Source organism: Temnothorax curvispinosus, unplaced genomic scaffold, assembly GCF_003070985.1.
Source record: "Temnothorax curvispinosus isolate PA1 unplaced genomic scaffold, ASM307098v1 QBEX01012806.1, whole genome shotgun sequence".
Classification (NCBI taxonomy): domain Eukaryota; kingdom Metazoa; phylum Arthropoda; class Insecta; order Hymenoptera; family Formicidae; genus Temnothorax; species Temnothorax curvispinosus.
Window position 1 is genome coordinate 350,216 of NW_020222586.1, and position 19,078 is coordinate 369,293.

General features: G+C 40.9%; 1 protein-coding gene across 3 annotated transcripts in view; it reads left to right on the forward strand.

The window, feature by feature from the left end:
- Positions 1-19,078, forward strand: part of LOC112462828 (putative nucleotidyltransferase FAM46C) — a 108,929-nt gene that overhangs the window by 42,956 nt on the left and 46,895 nt on the right. The window contains exon 1 of one of the 3 annotated variants that reach the window (XM_025028878.1): positions 13,242-13,906. The exons of 1 other annotated variant lie outside the window; for it this stretch is intronic. The gene's annotated coding sequence lies outside the window, so the exon portion shown is untranslated. Of the gene's footprint in view, positions 1-13,241; positions 13,907-19,078 lie in introns of those variants that run through there. One more of the 3 variants, XM_025028880.1, reaches the window with a different exon arrangement.

Here is a 19,078-nt window from a genome sequence, read left to right on the forward strand (position 1 = left end):
TCTCTCTCTCTCTCTCTCTCTCTCTCTCTCTCTCTCTCTCTCTCTCTTTTTTACTGTTTTTGTAGCGCTGAATTCATTCGCATCGCAATATTTATCGTTAGTGAAATAGCACACAGCTTGACATGTGTCGTTTTATTGAATATACGATAGAAAAAAATATCTTTGTATATATGTATATAAATATATATCTTTTACTTATATAAATATATGTCTTATACTTATACACTTTATATATTATAAATTACATATGTAAATTATAATTATAAGGCAAATACATGTACATAAATTTGCATGCGTACTATTATTTTATCTACGACTTCGGTTAACGTGTCTATTGGTTTCTTGAAAATCTGGTTGCAATTGATACGCTTAAATAGTTTATAACGGCTCTGTGACTTTTAACGAAATAAGATATTATTACTTTAACGACTTTAATGTGGTCAGCTTAGCAACTATATTCATATCAGTAAGCTGCGTAATACTAGTGCTCGCCATTCTCTCACGCAATATAATATTGGTAAACCCACGTTGACATTTAGTTGGCGCACTTTTTATAAGAAAAACTGATTTTCTTGTGATTGCACCCTGTATAGCGAAATAATAAAACGTGAAATAACACTTACGAAAAAACGTTATGTTATATTGAGTTTCGAAATTATTAGAAATGTTTATTGCATGTTTTTTTCGAATAATTTCAACAACTTTCAAAAATAGCATTTTTATTTCTGGATAATATTATGTTTTAATTTAAAAATTTACAGACATTATTTTATTTAATATGTAACATACAATAGTATGTGAATAAATTGCAAAGTCATGCATTTTTGCATATCTTGAAGGTAATAAATCTTCACTATAAAAAATTCACCAATACTATATAAAACTACGTTTTGTGCGATATCACTTTTATATAAATCAACAAGTCGATACAACTAGAATCGACATAACTGTGCATAATCCCAAATCTAAAAAAGATTATTGTATTATACATGCTCTAAATTCTCTCAGGAAGTTCATCACACATACCTACTTTATCGAGTCAGGAAGTTAGCGTCTTCCTTCCTGTCTCAATGTCTAGAATAGAATTATCGGTCGCAGTGGTTTGACCACGATGTTATTCCGTTTTTTAATCGCACAACACTATATCAGTCTATAAAAAATTTACGATGTAATCACAGAAGTTGTTTATTGCTGTTGCTGCAAAATGCGATGGCATAATATAATATTTCGTGATAAAAAGTGATAACTTTATTGATAAACGTTTAGAAATTTTCATCGTATCGAGAATGAAATATTGTACATTATAATTTCTATACGTCCGGCGAAGTTCCAATAATAATATCTGGAAGCGAATGTGTTATTATTAATTGAATTATAAATTTAATCGGACGCGGAGGCAACCGAACGTTTATCATTAATTTGATTATAATGCTGTTGCATTATGCAGTGTCCCACTTTACGTGGCGAGTTTACTGTGTTTTTATATCGAATTTCGTGTTTCGTTAATAATTGCAATAAATAGGAATTATAACAGGGAAACAACAACAGGACGCGAAGGAAAAGAAAAAGTGAATAAAAGAAAAACGAGAAGGTCGTCTTGCATGAAGTAGAAGTTCTGCACTGATCATATAGAACAAAAGATACTGATAGTATCGAGATCAATACGTGATGCATAGGATCACGCTTCCCAAAAGGGCGATTCGATCGCGGCTGCTCAAGTTATCGTTTAACGCGACGAATGACGGGTTGGCGTCCGTTCTCTGGAAAGCAGCAACCGCGTAATCAGCAACAGGTGTCGTATGAAAACTCGCGGTGCAGGTAAATCGATCGTAGGGATCACGAAAGCGAAAGCGCGTGTAGAATTTCGACGTATCGTACGTTTGTTGACCCGTCACTTGGCTCAGCAAAATTTTTTCGTATTACCTGCTCGGACACGTCTCTCGGTAGATCGATACAGATAAACTAAGCTAGTCTTTTCGGAGACTACGAGATGTCGCATTATCGCTTGATTAAATTTCAACGAAAGATTGTTAGCAAATCTAACGTGAATTGAAAGACTGTGTCTCTTTTCCATTATTATTTTTCAAACTTTTATTTATTATTTTGACTATTAACACAAATATTATTACATATTCTATAAAATATTTTATAAAATTTTGTCGGTGGCAATTTTCTTAGATGGCCATTCTGTTTTATTTAATTGTAAGATCTATTTTCTTATGGTTTACGTTTTTTTGTAAAACTTATAATTTTTCCATGATTAATTTTTATCCTTAAAGATTGCAAACAAATTTAGGAAAAATGTTCCAAAACGGGATATTTTAAACACTATATACTTTCTTTTCTTTTTTGTTCTACTCTAAAAAGGTTCTAGAGTCTTTAACATTATATAAATTCTACTCTTTGTTCTATAAATTCATTCGGCCATAGAAGAGATTTCATAAGACAAGAGTTAGTGTATGAGAGTAAGAAATGATTTCATTATTCGCTCACACTGACTCTTGATTTCGTACAAAACTCACGATACTTTGATGTAAGATATTTACGCCGATATAAAGCTCCTTTATTAACTTATGTCGCCCCATTGAATATTAAATGTTCTTTTACTCAAGCTTTATTTATTTTATTTGCTTATCATCTATGTTGTACGCACATTTAAGGTGGTTTTGACGTTTCTGATAGGATGTTGCGCGTAACCGAGTAATTTATGTTCCACTCAAACCATGGTGTTAGCCACATGTTCGTTACTTCCCGTAACTAAACCGTCTGTATGCACATAGCGAATGATATCTGCAGTCGACGTTACTGCGGTAAAGGTCAATTTAAGTAGCAATAGCAACTGGGTCTTGGTATTCAGTCGCTAGTAGGATAACGCGTCGAACAGATCTTATAAGAGCGAGAGATAAGAGAGAAGGTGATGTCGGTGCCGGCGGCAATGAGTTTGTCGAGGGTTTCAATGATATCCTTGAGACACCGAGTCCTGTATCATTTTACCGCGCTCGAGTTTACTCGAAATCTCTTCGACCTTCGCGAGGATCGTTACCGTACCGCAGAACTTGAGAGAATCTTACGGGTGAATAGAAAATTAGGATTTCAAGCGAGATCGCGCGTATAATGTATACGAATCTGACTAGACTTAATCTTCGACTTGTGCGGTTAAGATGCGAAAGAGCTTGTTTGAATGTACAAAATATAAAATTCACAGCTATTATACAATTGCATCTTTATTATTTATCAGTTTTATATTATATTTTTATATCGGATCAAACAGAGTATTTATAACTTTGTCATATCAGGATATGTAAAGAATTCTATTTATATACTATTATATTCTATTTACATATTATTTACTATTTTATTTATATCACTTACGCCGTTTAAGTTTTCTAATAATGTTACACGCTAATTTTTGAAAATATAGCGTGTCAAAATACACTTAAGGTGCACTTGATAACATGAGCATAATTATCAGTTTAAAAATTGACGTTAAAAAACCTGCGCGTGATTTAAAACTATCGCACCTCTTATCGGTTTACTTAAAAATATTGCACGCACTCTTCATACCGGAATCTGAAAATTCTTCGTCGCATATCTTGACTTCGTAAAAGTTCGCGCGCGAACAATATATATTTAATCGATCGCGAGTGACATTCTGAAGAAAGGTCATAGTCCTTGTTACCCCGGTAACTACGATGAAGTGGAAATTGTAAGAGCTTGTTGCGCATTACGTTTTTCGGGCGCTTCACTTTGGAGAAAGAAGCGGACCTTAAGAGAAAGATAATAAATGTCAACATCAAGTAATAGTTATACTTGGAGAATAATTTAAATAACTTTTCGCATACAAATTAAATACGATTTAATGCATTTAGATTAAATATATCATGTGTTTTTCATTAACTTATGAAGATGCTATTTGCTTTTTATGTAACGGGACCACATTTATGCGAAACAGTGTCTCGTAACCTTAATGAATTTTATTGTAAGCATTTGCTAAAATTGATTACATACGCCGTTTCTTGAATGGTGGAAGAAAATTTGAACAAAAATGTTTACGATTCAGAAGTAGCACTATTTTGTATGTGAGGTATTTACTTATTGATGACGATAAAAGTTCCAGTTTATATTTTAATTAAATCAGTTTACGCTTGATTAAAATTTATGAAGTTCCAGAAAACCGGATTCACATCACTTTCAAACTAAACAGCTTATGTATTTATAACAGCTTACGGGTGTATATATGAATAATAATGAATAATTATTTGCTGTTCTGAACTTACTTCAATGTTCCCGCACACAAAGACACATAGTTATACATTATGATACGTTTTCGATAATCGTACATTGTTTCGGTAGCATTAAGGCACATAGAAAAACTTAAGCAGTAAAACTCAAGCAGTAAGCAAATCAGCCAATCACAGTCCAGAACTTAAGGCACGGCCCTAAGCGGTAGCGATCCAATACCGTTGATTTCTTACTGCTTATAAGTTTTACTGCTTAAGTATATTTCTACGTCCCAAAGCCCTTAATCATCCGATTTCTCTTCGTTACGAGAAGACGTGACGATTAATGCTACCGAAACAATGTAAGTACATGGAATATTCATCCTTATGGAGTGCAGTTCAAGATACCCAGCAATTTCGCGATGAGGAAAGCTTTTTAGGTAACGAATCTAATTGTTGGAATTTTGCGTTGCTGACGTAAACTCACCGATCAATTACTCGTTACGTGCGTGCTTTTATCGTCCATATCGTTACTTATTGTAATAACGCAAGCATAAAAATACGAACATACGTTTCACCGTTTCGCAATGGGAATTTTTTTTTCTAATATTTCCAACGCTCGGCATTATCTATGAAAGTAGCGGCCTAGCCGCGCTTTAAACGAAGTGAAATACACGCACTCGCTTATCATCGATTGCATTCCCGCTAACGTTGGTACGTTGGTACGGTTGTGCAAGATTGTCTCACCTACCGTAACGCTCGCGATTTACAGGATTATCTTACGCAAGGTAGCGCAAGTTAGCAAGGTAGCACGTGTGAAACGGTTGTGGTGAAGGTTGCTGAATTGAGAGAGATTTCGGTATATGAACATTAGTCAAAGTCAGATAACTGTGCTTAAAGATCTATGAAGTCACAGAGGACGTCGTACGCGATGCGAATATATAACAAGCATTATGAAATTTTAAAAAATTTCTTTGATCTTCTTTTCTAGTTTGAGGTATCCAAAATTGGGTATCCATAAAAACGTTCGCTTTTTATACATGTCGATGTTTATACATGTATAAAATATTCACTATGATTTAATTTTAAATTATATATTTAATATAATACTGAATATTATATTAAATTATACACGTATAAATATACACATACACAAGGTTTATATTGGAACGCTCTGTATAAGTTACTCCAGTGACACGATGTAGTTGTTGAAACGATATAAATTCTGCGGACGATGAAACGCTCGATCAGGCTGGCCGCGGGTCATTGATTTAGCTGACGACCGCGCTCGTATACCCGCGAGAAGTAGCACCGGCTGTTATATACATTATGCAAAACTTTTTCCCAACCGAACCGACCGACTCGCGTTACGTTTATCCGTTGCCGTTGCCGATTGGATAAGCGTTCCTCGCGTTCCTGCGAAAACCACCGCGATCTCTCTCCGCGTTCCTGCCTGGCGCGGCACCACGACACAACCGCTAAAAACTCCGTGTTGCAAACGAACACTCCGGAACGGAGCGCCGCGCCGGTCGCGCCAGTCTACACAATGCGGCGCTTCGCTTGCGAAAACGTAATTGCGAGCACAACATAAGAGCACACGGTCGCCTTCGTCGCTGCCGTCATCGTTGTTTCGACATTTAATTATCCCCGGCATAATTCGTCGATTTCTGCCGCATTCGTTTATCAGCCGGTGCGAATTACGATACGGCTGAGATCTCGTTGTTATTACGAGTCGCCGGCCGACACGTTGGTTGGTAACACAATCCCGCGGAAAAGTGCCGCATCGATCATTTTACGGCATACTCATAACCGATTGACCTATGCACGAGTGTTACAATCGCCTCTCCCGCACTTGGCAGTTTATCGAACGGCGGTCGGTGTCGTGTACAGGCTGTTCCAGAGGTTCCGTGATTCCCGCGCGACAGATTCGCCGATGAAACGAAATTGCGCGGTGGATTTACACGGTTTTACGCTGCCCACGCGCGCGTCGGACAAAAATAAATGAAGTCTTTAACCCTTGGTAAGGAAGTTCCAGAAGTTAACTTCGCGAGACAAACATTCACGCGGCTATAGGTACTTCTCGCAACAGCGTTTACCAAAATGTAACTTTCTCCACGCGATACCCAACGCGATGTATCAGAAATATTGTGCACTGGCCATCGAGTTGATTATAGCTACTTCAAAAAAGATTACGAATTGACGAAGGATTTTCGTACTGGGATTCCCGAATATCGATTGCGCGTGGAATCTTTAGCAAAGGGAGTTGGTGACAATTTCTAAAGTATCGAGGTATTAAGCCTATCACACAATACAGGCAATAGGAACGGGGATGAAGACAGGCAATAACCACATTTCAACTTATCAAAAACTGGGTATTAACGCAATGAAATATGAAATAAGGCCTTAATAGGCAATAGGAACAGAATTTCGGTTGGATTTCTATTCTCTATTTATTGCTTATATCTAAACAATCACAATACTTCAGTTTTATTATAAGTTGAAGTTAGGGTTATTTTTGTTGCCTGGCTTATTCCCTGTTCCTATTGTCTGTATTGTATTCAAGGTTTTAAGATTTTTGGCGCAAGTACCTCGAGAGAACCTTGCATTACGCGGAAAACGTAAGCGAGGCAGGGACCGGTGACGCATATCGAGTTACAATTTCAATCGGTTTGATGAGAGGGATCGCTCTTTTTTTTTCGTGTTATTAGAGAAGCCCGCGCGCGGCTCTGATCGATAAACCTGATGGCCTTGATATACGCGCCAGACTTTTCTAACAAAGTAAAAGTGGACTGTGAGCCGGGCGAGAACGCCAGGCGGGAGGCCACCTTTCGTAGAGGTTTTAAGAAATTACATGTCGCCGACGGCATGTTTGCGGTGCGGCGGATCGCGGCAAGTGTAATTCTGTCGCTGTCCGACTGTTTAACGAGCGAAAACAAACGGCGTTTCTGCGAGCGATCGAGTTTATCTCTCCTGTACCAGAAGTTGCTCGCGAATGACGAATAATGTTTACTGAAGAAGCGCTCGCGTGTTGCTCACATTTCGATACAATAGCCGTTGCGTAACGCGCGATGGGCGGAGAAAGATGGATGAATGATGTAGCGAAAAGTTCAATGGAACGAGAAATGAAATTTTTTACTTAACGTTTACAATTTTTTTTAAGCATAACTTTTTTCAACGATATATGTATATCATATTTGATATATATCATATTTTATAAATTTTATGTAACAAAGGATAGATAAAACCTGTATCATATATATATATATATATATATATATAAAAGAATTGCTTTTAAAATCAAATTAAAATCAGAATCGACATATGTAAGCATTTAAAATACTTCTATAAATCTACGTAGATCGAACTCATTTTTTTAACCTAAATTTTTTATACATTGCTGAAAGAAAAGTAATAAAACTCTACCTTCTAATAATACAGTACGTTACTTTTAAATTACGTTAGCCTATATATAGAACCGATAATTAAACCACGAATACCGCGAGTCGCAATGCCCGTAGCGACGGAAAATGCCCTGGAGATTGATCTCTCGCTCTCCACACACCCTGCAAGAGTCGCCAGCGACGTATTCAAGGCCGCTCGAGGCCGGATCGAGAGGCTCGAATTCGTCGCGTCGATCTCGCGGGCGCGCGATAGAGAGAAGGAACTCTCCCGAGAAACGTGCGTCCGTGCGCGTTCCTCTCTTTCGCGTCTACGTCTGTCTCTTTCAGTCCCTCTTTCTCTCTCTCTCGCTCTGCCTCTCCCGTGGCCCTCTCCTTTCCTCATCTACCTTTCCGTCACGTTCCCTCTCGGTTACCGCCGTTCCGTCTTTCTGCGTCTCACTTCAACATTTTCTTTCTCTCGGCGTGGCAAACCGAGCGCAAACGTCCTTGACGGTCGCTGTAGCGACGGCGACAGCGCAGCGCAGCGCAGCGTTGCACGTCGTTGCGCTTGTGCGCAACTTCCACGCTCCGCTCCTCTCTTCGTATCTCATTCTTTCTCTTGTTATCTTTCTCTCTCTCTTCTCCTTTCTCTCTCTGTCTCTCTTTCTCTTAATGCACACCGCAAGTCACGAGCAACTCTCCACTTTACCACGCACGCGGTTGCTGCCGTGCGCACATTACGTCATCAACACCTTCACTTCGCTCGCGCTGTCCGAGCGCGACGACGCGATCTCTCGTCGTCTCTCGGCCTGCGTTCGTGTCCCCACCACACCGTCGCGGGTCTTAGAATTAGCGTCGTTAGTTTCGCGATCGTTGCTTGAATTTAACCCTTTCATCTTTCCGTTAAAGCGACACATTGGAATTTAACGGATCTCACCATCTTGTCGTATTTTTCTATGATCTCTTGCAAAGTTTAAGCTATAATCGAAAAAGAGTTGCTTTGAAATACATTTCAAAAAACTGGATTTGTCGCTTTGCTTAATTAAAAAAAAATTATTTTTAAGAAAAAATTAATTTGTTGTGAAACTCACTGTTCCTCAATGTGTATGCTACTTAAAGTAAGTGTACCAATAATGTCTGGACATTTTTATCATTTTAGTTCTTAAATAAATTATAACGCGAATTAAAATTAAAGAATCAAAGATTAAAATATTTTTTTGTATTGTATTTTTATCTTTGATTTTAATTCGCGTTATATATACTTGTTTAAAAACTAAAATGATAAAGGTGTCCAGACATATGTAGATCTTAAGTGTCCCGGCATTGGTACATTTACCTTAAAATGTTTCTTTCAGGATATATTTTTAGATTTAACATTATCTGCAAGACAAAGTAAAATGATAACGGCGATGCTCTTTGTTTAAGAGAAGAGAAAATTGCAGACCCATCTAATATCAACAAGGCTCGTATGTATACAGAAATTAAAGCTTACGGCTTAACTGAAGCTACTTTCTCGGACATTACATTACCCGGTTCTGAAAGCTTTATTAGTCACGGTGCAAAGTTACCGTCGTAGGTGTGTAATCCTATCTCGTATGCTCTGGCATCGTGTAAATTACAAATTGAATACGTGCGCAGCGACTTAACTCGAACAGGATAAGAGAACCGATTTTACAGCAGCTTTGGATTGTGCTAAATTATTTGCTAGATCTGTTAGATATTACGAATTAATTCAGTGAAATTAATTTTATTTATTTTTACTTTATTTATAGACATATGCACGAATGCATATACTTTAGGATGTTTCACAACTAGAGAAATCAATGTTATACCGTAAATTATTTTTGAGTAAAGCGACAAGAAACCTAAAGAATTTTACAGAATAAATTTTAGGTGAAAATAAATAATATAAAATTCCATCCACTTTCTAATATGGAAGAAAAGCATAGTTGTTGAGTTTTATAATACAAAACGTCTTTACTCGCATGTAGAGGAATTGAAATATCTTGAAATTATTGCAAGCTCGAGAGCTAAAGAAACTTAGACAGACTTTTCAAGTAGAATTGTCCGCAATAGTTGGACGATATTCGTGTGATCTATGTTCAAATGTCAACGATCGCGAACATTTAATGGGAATCCCCGCATCCCCGGATATCTTTTTTACAAATCCCTCTTTCATATGGGAGAAGACGCGCGCTGAAACATCACCATCGACTTGTGAACATCTAAAAAATTTATCATCGCTTCCTTACATTCTTTGCCTAACGATGAATGGCAGGATTGTTACATCGGCGGTATAGCGCGTCCGAGAATAGATTAACCGCCGCTTCGATTTAAAAGCACGACCAACACTATGACGTGAAAGTAACGATCTGATGTCGAGTCAATAACCTGCAATAACTGTTTGACCTAAAATTGTCTTTGGAACCCTGGAAGAGGTTTTTTTTCCGCGGGCAGCTCGGAACCCGCGACGCTCGACCTGCCGCGACGATTGTCTTTCACGCTTTTAAATCAGTCAGTTCTGAAATATATTAATGAGGCGTAGTTTCGTCGACTTGTTAAATTTGATATCGTTCGCGCGTTTTATATATCACGATAACACGACCACAATTCGTTCCCACAGATATACGTCCTGATGCTCTACTCGCGTCGTCCGTCTAAACGCAGTTCCTTTCCTGTGCGTTCTTTCCTCGATCATAAATATCCATTCGCACTTATTAGCCTCGGAAGACAATACACGGAAGACCCGCCACACGGTATGAATAGCATATATGAGTAAAAATGAATACAAGCTCGCGTTCGGGAAATCCAGAATTTTTCTTAGTGAGATAATCAGTATCTAACGTGCGTGAGATCACATGAGCAGCAAGTATCGCTTTGATATTTGAGAAAACACGTCCAACATATTTAATGCACTCACGGTAGATACTCTGTTATGCAAAAGAAAAACGTATATATATAAAGAGAAAAAAAACGGATTAATGAAAGAAAACATGGGATTGCAGATTTTAATCTGCTTCAAATGATATCTCGACTTCCATTGTGTTTCTGCACTGAGAATTTCTGCGGATGGAAGGGCGAGTCTATGTAGGAGCTAGATACGGAAGTATATACCCCCGTTGTAAATATAAATTCCCCGGCATTCGTACTGCGCGTTTAATGACGTATAAATTTTAATATCAAACTTCCACAACCAGAGTTTAATATCAAAGTAAATACTCGCTGTCCAAGTACTTCTAAGTTCAGTCTACGTTTTATTCATACTACTCATTGCCTACGTTAAACTTATTGCGAGCTTTTCGTACGATACGATTGAAACAAAAGATTTTTTCATCCGTTTTTTATCCATTCATTATACGAATTCATAAACGTCGAGGTAATATTTTTGAACTTTATCGATACTGGCGTGTTATTGACAACGTGATTAATAATTCTTTTTGAAGAGACATTTATTTACAAAAGTGGAATTAAAAATATTATTATATTGAATATAGAATATAAAATATAATTTTTTATTGAATATAAAATCGAAAATTGATTTTTATATAGTATTAGTTTTAATATTTTCCATTTCAAGAAATGAAGATAACAGTCACGTGTGCAACAATACAAAGAAATTATATTATCGATATGTTTTTACTTTGTTTTGAGAGTTTTTGTCTATCTTTAAAAATAACAAATATCTAATCTAATGTCTAATCTCATTTGATTTCTGCATTTTTCACGTCTTTATATAGCTTTGTGTAAAAATATTAACACATTTCTCTTGTCATATGAAAAGACACGTACGTCGAAATATCGATTCAATACTAATTACGTCAAATTGATCGCTATCAGGCGTCTGATGTTAACTATCTCCCGTGTTCTATGGTTTCCGCTTAGGTGAGGTCGTCGTGATTAAAGAACTGCACGGAACGACAGTTCGAAGGGAATCCGGAAAACGCGATGGAGCGTAAAGTAGGACGGTAACTCTTGGTGCGCGGAAGGACGTATTTAGCCTATAGGTTACGAGAAACAGACGGCTATAAGCTCTTATCTGACATCGATGTCTATAGTTCGCCGTTTCTAGAAGCTGTTAGAAACGTTCGAATGCGCGTATTACCTCCGCGCGCGGAGGAACCGCCGCGCTGGAATGTGGACGTAAGATCGAGGAAAAAAAAAGAACGACGCTATTTGAAAATTGCAACAATTTCGAAGATAAAGAGCGCAAACAAGGCCGCGTAACGTCTCGAAGTCGTCCCACTTATAGGCAGAAGTAATTGATCCGGCTATTACGTAAGACTTGTGATATAGAGGAACGTCGCGCAACGTTGTCTCTCGCGGCGCATAATACTCGCCTCGCCTCTCAGGATTATTATAATGTAGTACGCAGCGTGTTTGATTATTATTACCGTTTTACGGAAGTGCGCGGGAAGACTTTAAGCGGAAGTCTGTAGGATTCCTCGGCGTTCTTCGCGTATATCTTTGTACATAATTTTAATTTATATTCTAAGCCATGCAAATTTGAAAAGTATATCGTTACACATAGTGAATATAATTAAAAGCAATCATTTTTTAAAGATTAAAAAAAAATTAATTCGCGCCTTAGGCACGACTTGAAATTATCTATTACGAGCCAACCAAATAGAAGCTATTAATTAATTCTGTCTCATAATTTCGGATTTCACAATATCTGAAAATTTTTAAGCGCATCACATCAGCTTGCAATTTCTTTCAAAATAAACGTACGCGAACAATTCCTGCAGCTTATAGCGAAAACTTTTACACAAAGAATTTTGCATGCATAATTTACCGTGGCGAGTGTAGCCGAGCTCCTGTCTAATTCTTTACAAGTGCATTTCGTCAAAATAGTTTCGTAATTCCCCTGAAACGTAAGACGCAGACATTAAGAAACTTAAAACGCTTTTTAAATCGTCAGGCGTGCAGGATTGTGACAGGCTGCAAAATTTCAGAAAATAAAGAGACGACTAACGTCTCGGACAATACCGGAAAATCGCGGAAGTCTCGGCGCACCGATCGATCGCGCAACACACGCCACTACTCGCGCGTCGTGGCCTACTCTCTCTTTCGGGCACCATCCGCGATCCCACGAGCGGCGAAGAGTCACGCGCGCGCGCGCGCGTGAAAGAGAGAGAAAACCGAGCCTTGCGTTACGCGCTGCGTGTGAGAGGAAAAATCGACGGAATGATGAAAAGCGCGCAGCAATTAGGACAGCGAGAGACGCAAAAGCCGAGTTTGCTCGAAAGCTACAAAAAAAAATTCCCTTCGCTAGAGATTCGTCGTTTCGCCGGTTACCCGCGCGTTTCCGCGCACCGCGCCGGCTCGCATTGCGCGCATGTGTCGCCGCGACGGTCTCCGCGTTGTATAATAAACTCCCGGAGATCGGCGATCTCGGGTCGCGCTCGCGCTGCGACTCCGCGAAGTCCGCGAGCGTGTGTGGGCGCGCGGCGTCACGCGGGGACGGCGACGAGGACACCGCGGCCGGCCGGACTCCGGAGTCCGGAGTCGTCGCGAGTGGGGCAGGGGGTGGGGAGCCGGGAGAGCGCGAGGTGGGAGGGGGACGCTCGTCGCCGGGCGGTGGTGGGGTGACGCGGGTGCGTGCGCGCTCGGAGCGTACGCGTCGCTGTCAGTGTCAGTTGATTCGCCGCGGTGACTGGTGGTGTCGTAGACGTGTTCACGCTTGAACCTCCTCGTTCTGGTCGTACACGTATACACGGTTTCCCCTTTGCGCGCGTCTTGCCCACGGCCGAGTAAAACGTACGTTTTTCCCGGTTCCTCCGGCGAGCGGGCGCGAGAACGGAGCGGCGGCTCTCGCGACTAGACGAGACCGGCCTGCCCGTCGACGCGGACGGGCGGCGAGAGAGAGAGAGATAGAAAGAGAGAGACGACACACGGCTGATTCTCTTCGTATACGGACGCAAACGCGAAAGGCGCCAAGTTCTCGTTACGCGACGTGCGATATTCGACTTTCTGGGGTGGCGCAACGAGCTCGATCGGTTCGGGAAACGGCGCGGAACGCCGCGCTCCTCGCTATAATCTACGTTGAACGGCGAGTTCTATCGTAAATATACACATCGAGGTGTACGAGAAGAAAACGGGCACACACTCAAGTGCGCGGGCCACCGAGCGGCGTTTATCCGCAATTGAGAGAGGCGTTGATTAAGAAGCGAAACTCTCTCGGACCGGATGTTATTGTCTCTGCGTACCTTGTACGTGACAACACACCCCGACCTCGCGAGAAATCAGTGAAACGTGCCGTGACCTAGTGTCCCGACGACGACAAGGAGCAGAAGGCTTGTACGCATTGTAAGTATCCAACTGTGTTATTAAATCTCGTTCGCCATATGTTAGCCCTTCGTGCTCGTTCCCCGCGAGCGCGGCGACGAGACAGAAGATTTGCGAGAATAAAGAGCGAGAATATAGCCGATTATCACCCTGTCTCCATAGTAGTCCATAGTCGTTCAATTCGTATTTAGAAATTAACGGCGCGAACTTCACGGTGTTCCGTCTCGATTCGAGTCAAGGCAGAATCGTTCCTGACGTGAATTGACGTTTAGCCAATTGAAAACTCCGAAGTCCCTCGGGAATTCAGAGTGACTTCGGAGTCGCTCTTACTCGGCTCTTTTCGAATTCTCCTTCTTCGCGCTTCGGCTTGAAAAACCCCGCCACTCGCATCCCCGTGCGTATACACATCAGTACGCATTCCCATTCGCGTCTCTGCGAGCGATCGCGCTCTTTCTAGAAACGTCGCGGTGCGCGCGCACGCGCGCGACCTTTCTCGGATCCTCTCCTGCCTCTCTCGCCGAGTTCAGGCGGTTTCAGAACTTTTTGCGCGACGGGCTCCCCGCGTGATGTCGATGCACCCCCGATGCCGAGGGTAAACGCACCGGTGCGATCGGTCGAGGAACTTCTCCGCGACACGGGATACTAATTAGTAATTAAATATCAATCAATCGCGCTTGCTTTTCAAGTCTCGTCTGCGATCAGCATTTGAATCGAACGCTGCTAACTTCACGCGGCATTATGGTAGAGAGGCGGAGATATTGGGATCGTTAATGAATCAACTCTGATAAACGATTTTATTTGACGACTGCGCGCTAATTTACGAATTGCATTCACGGTGGCTTTTCGCAAACGATGTTTACTTGATTTTGTGCAATTGTAAGTGGCGGAAGCGAAGTCGACAGCTGTCCGCTGATGACTATCGATCATTCGCCGCGGCCGGTGCGTCTACTCGAGACATTGTGTGCGAAAATAACTCGTTCTTCCTTGTTCTGGTATAATTATAGGCTAGTGGTTCATTTTGCGCGGTTCACTTTCACTCTGCAATTTAAATTACTTTATGACTACTGCGTTTCTCAAACGCGGAACTGATTAATCCTTGAAAACGCGAAGATTAGAGTAATGCGCCTTTTAACACGTCGAATGTACACCTAATTCTGGTAAAATGATGAACGAATGTAAAAAAGATTTGTTTCCTAGTTTCGCGATGATCTCGATGCTAAAATCGAGAAAGTAACAGTAGTAGCGCACAATTCTTTTATTTTCGTGAAACATGGCTAGTTTTCCAAGATATATTTAAAAGTGCAACTCGCGTAAATAAATTCACGTTATATAAAGGGCACAATTTACTGCCGTAAATCTTAAAAAATATATATATATAGCGTAAATGATTAATGAGCAGAAACGGGAAATCTCCGGAGATACGCTCTTGATTCGCGGCTCGATTCGTTTTCAACTACAACGTAAGGTGAGGAAATTGAAATTACGAGCGCCGCGCAATTATGTCATTGTGTACACGTGATACTCTGAGGAATCGACTGTTTTGCGGGAATAGATTAGTAGTCAAGGTCGGGATATCTTGCTTGCAACAAATCGCGACATACACAGATATACTCGCGCGCATGCACGCAACGCACGGTCGGATCGCCGCGCCGCCGCGCGCCGGCACGAATGCCTTAATGTACGTACGTTACGTTAATTCATCCGTTACGTGCGATCACGCGCGAGCGGTATATTAAAAGCCGCCGCCGACTTGTTTACCGTGTCTTTAACGAGCAGTCTTGGCAATATGGTGAAATAATTATTACGTCGCGGCGCGAAAAGCGCGAAGGGAACGGGGGAGAATATCGGGATTACGCAAAGCAGATCAACGAGCGTCTATCGAATTGTCCGATTTATTTGCGCGTGAAAACGATACATCGATACATATGAAAAGGAAATATATATGCGATAAATGTTTATGCCTTTCTGCGATATATCCGTTTATGGCGTGTATAATGAAGAGCGAAAGCGGTTTTATCTCGAAGCTTTATTCCATTGCGATATTTAAATCCAGCGGGAGTGATAAAGCACGCGCGAGAAATATTTGAAATTTTATATACGCTCCACTCTCGGCAGTACAACAACGAGCGTATTTTTTCGCGTATACGGGAAGTTTCTATGACTTAACAGTTAATCGTCTGAATAAAATGACTAATGACAAGCTGGCAAAACAAGCTCCGTCTCACGATCTTAGCATTAGCACGGATTAAATTACATTGTGCTGCATTTCCGCTTGCAGTGCGCTCCTCGAGACGAAGAAAGAAAGAAATAGAGAAAGAGAAAGAGAGAGAGAGAGAGAGATACGGCCGATGTTTCGTCGGCGCGAAAGATAATTTTTCCGCGCTTGCGAAAGCGACGGTCATTTCTCATTTCACCTTTCGATCGCGGCGGATGATGTCAGATGATGTCGCGAAAGCGGTCGAGCAATAAGACATTGACTACGTTTGCACGGCGGCTTGATGTAATCCGGTTTAATAACTCTACCGCATACTATCCGATCCAAAATTTTTCTTCTTTTAATCATAATGATCGTTTAGATATGAGCCTTTTCGATATTTAAACTACAACTTTTGATATACAAAATATATAATAAAGATTGTTACAAATGTTTAGAGTATCAAAATAGGTTCATATTTTAAATGATCGTTATATTCGTTATGATGAAAAGAAGACAAATTTTGGATCGGATAGAGTATTATATGGTAGTGACCAAACCGGATTACAAGTCGCCGTGTAAACATGGTCGTTCCCTAACAAATTGATTTATTCGATGTGCCACGTGCTATTCGAGGCAGACTCCAAAATACCAGAATATTCCCGAAATACTACCCGAATACCTAAGTAGTGACATCACCCTAATCGCGCGTCGGAAACGTCGAGCTAAAGATAAACTCGCTCGCAAGGGGTCAAGGTATTTTCCTCGTTTTCTTCTTTTTCCCCTCTTTCTTTTCAGAGTTTCGCGAATGCCAGCCGAACGGCGCGAGTGGAATAATTCGCGCGGGGAAATTATTACGCCAGACGGGTTTCGGAACGCGCGTTCGGCTCCCCCCGTCCGCACGATCTTGCCTCTTAATCGTTTTAACATTGTTCGCACGAAGATAGATAATCCGCCGATTTATGTCAGCTGTTTGAGGGAGGTGTCAATGGAATCTTAAGCAGAATTTGCCAAGACCCTAATACGCGGCGCGATGCGACGCGTGTGCAAATAACGCGCTCACCGTTGTTGATTACACAGCCAACAGGTTGTTTCTTTACTCGCGCAAGAACAAAAGCTCGTTTAACTCGAGTGACGTGCCATGCGTTTGTTCGTTGGCGGGTGCGCGACACCTACGGATCTCCGTGCAGCTGCGTGCTCGCCTCGCGGGAGCGAAAACTTGTTTGTCTTAATTACTTGTTTGCATATTGCGATCATAATTAATATTGGAACAGTTTAACAACCGATTGCTAGATAGGAGGCTGGAAAACAGTATTCGAAGACTCGTATAAAAATTATTTTACGTATAGAGATACGACATTTATTACATCTACGAATCTACATTCATAAATCAATCACTAATTAATCGTAAATCGAATCTTTTTATTTATTTTATTATTACCTAAATTGCCAGGCAATTTTTATAATAGCGTTATTAGCGCTGATGGAAATGTGTGAGCTCTAATTAGAACATTTTTATTTTTTCCGAGTAGCAAATCGATCCGATAACAACGCGATAATTTCACCACGTCGCTAATGTATAAATAAATAAACTAGCTGTCGACGAGCAACACGCATTATTGAATCTTTATTTAAATATATGCATTGTGTTGCGAACCAAAGCAAAGAGAGCGCATTTATTCGCTAAATATTGAAACGTTGAATGTACGCAAATGCGCTGTAGCCATGTACCGTTATTGTATTGTCGCATTCATCCTATTTGTTGCGATATACTGTATTTGACGAACAAACGCGTCCGCGGAACCGGCTTTATTCCGGCCGCGCTGTATTATGATTCCTATTAAAGAGCGATAGCGAGATACCAATGTGTTACGTATGCGAAAACAGAAAGAGCGAAGAAAAAAAAAGGAGAGAAAGAGAGAGGAAGAGAGATACGACGTACACGTGCGTCGAGAGATCGTGTTATAATCTCTCGGTTGAATTTTTTGATCCCGCATCCTTTCACTCACTCGGCGGCCACTTCCTCCTTTCTTCGCGAATCTCCTCGCGGGATCGCAATATGATGCATTCCTGACGTTTTCCTGACCCTGCTTCTCACCCGAATTTCCGGTCGAAGATATCGCGCTCGTGGCTCGCAAGCGTAACGACGCGCGACGTACACGACACGCGTTGGATCCGTGTTATCGCGCGCTCCGTATAGAGAGATACCTTTCACTCAATTCGATCCACCACCCAATTTCCGCCTTCGGTATGCCAGGCAGTTCTTTTCGCATTGTAACGACGCATCGGCAAATCGTCGCGATTATTGATTTTCTTTTCGTCGACACACAATGGTGCGCCCGCCGTCTATTTCGAACGTGACGTGCTCGTCAGTCGACCGGGGGGGGGGGGGATAGTAATCTTCATAGTAATCACTTAAACGACCCGATCCCGCCTTTCACTCCCGCGAGTACTTCCTCCTTTCTTTCGGGATTTTTTCACACTCCGCCATTCTCCGCTTGCGCGAAGTTTTTTTTCGAGTTTCCGGTGTACGTTAACCAATTAAATTACGGCGCCGCCCATGTAAAGTCATAAATATAGTTCGCTCGCGCTAAACTTCTGTGTTGGAATGGTCTTTATAGGTGTTACAGCAGATGGCTTTTAACGGTAATGTGACAGTTTGTTTCTCGAGCCCATATTTTCTCACGATATTGCGACACGATAAACGTCAAACGAATTTATCTGCTCGATTTTAATTTATTTACGTTCACAGGCTGATAACGCAATATGGGAACAACTTGCAACATTGTCATTTCCTTGCGTTACATTGATTAATGCTAATTTTCTCTTCTATAATTCTCTTTTCGCTGTTACTTTTTTCGAATTGCACTTCTCGGTATCTGAGAGTACTTCTTTTACGGGACTTCATGAATTTCATCTCACGTATCGGTTAACGTAAAGTGACCCTAAATATGTCGATACGACAATAACCAGGAATTTATTGGGACATTAAACTCCAC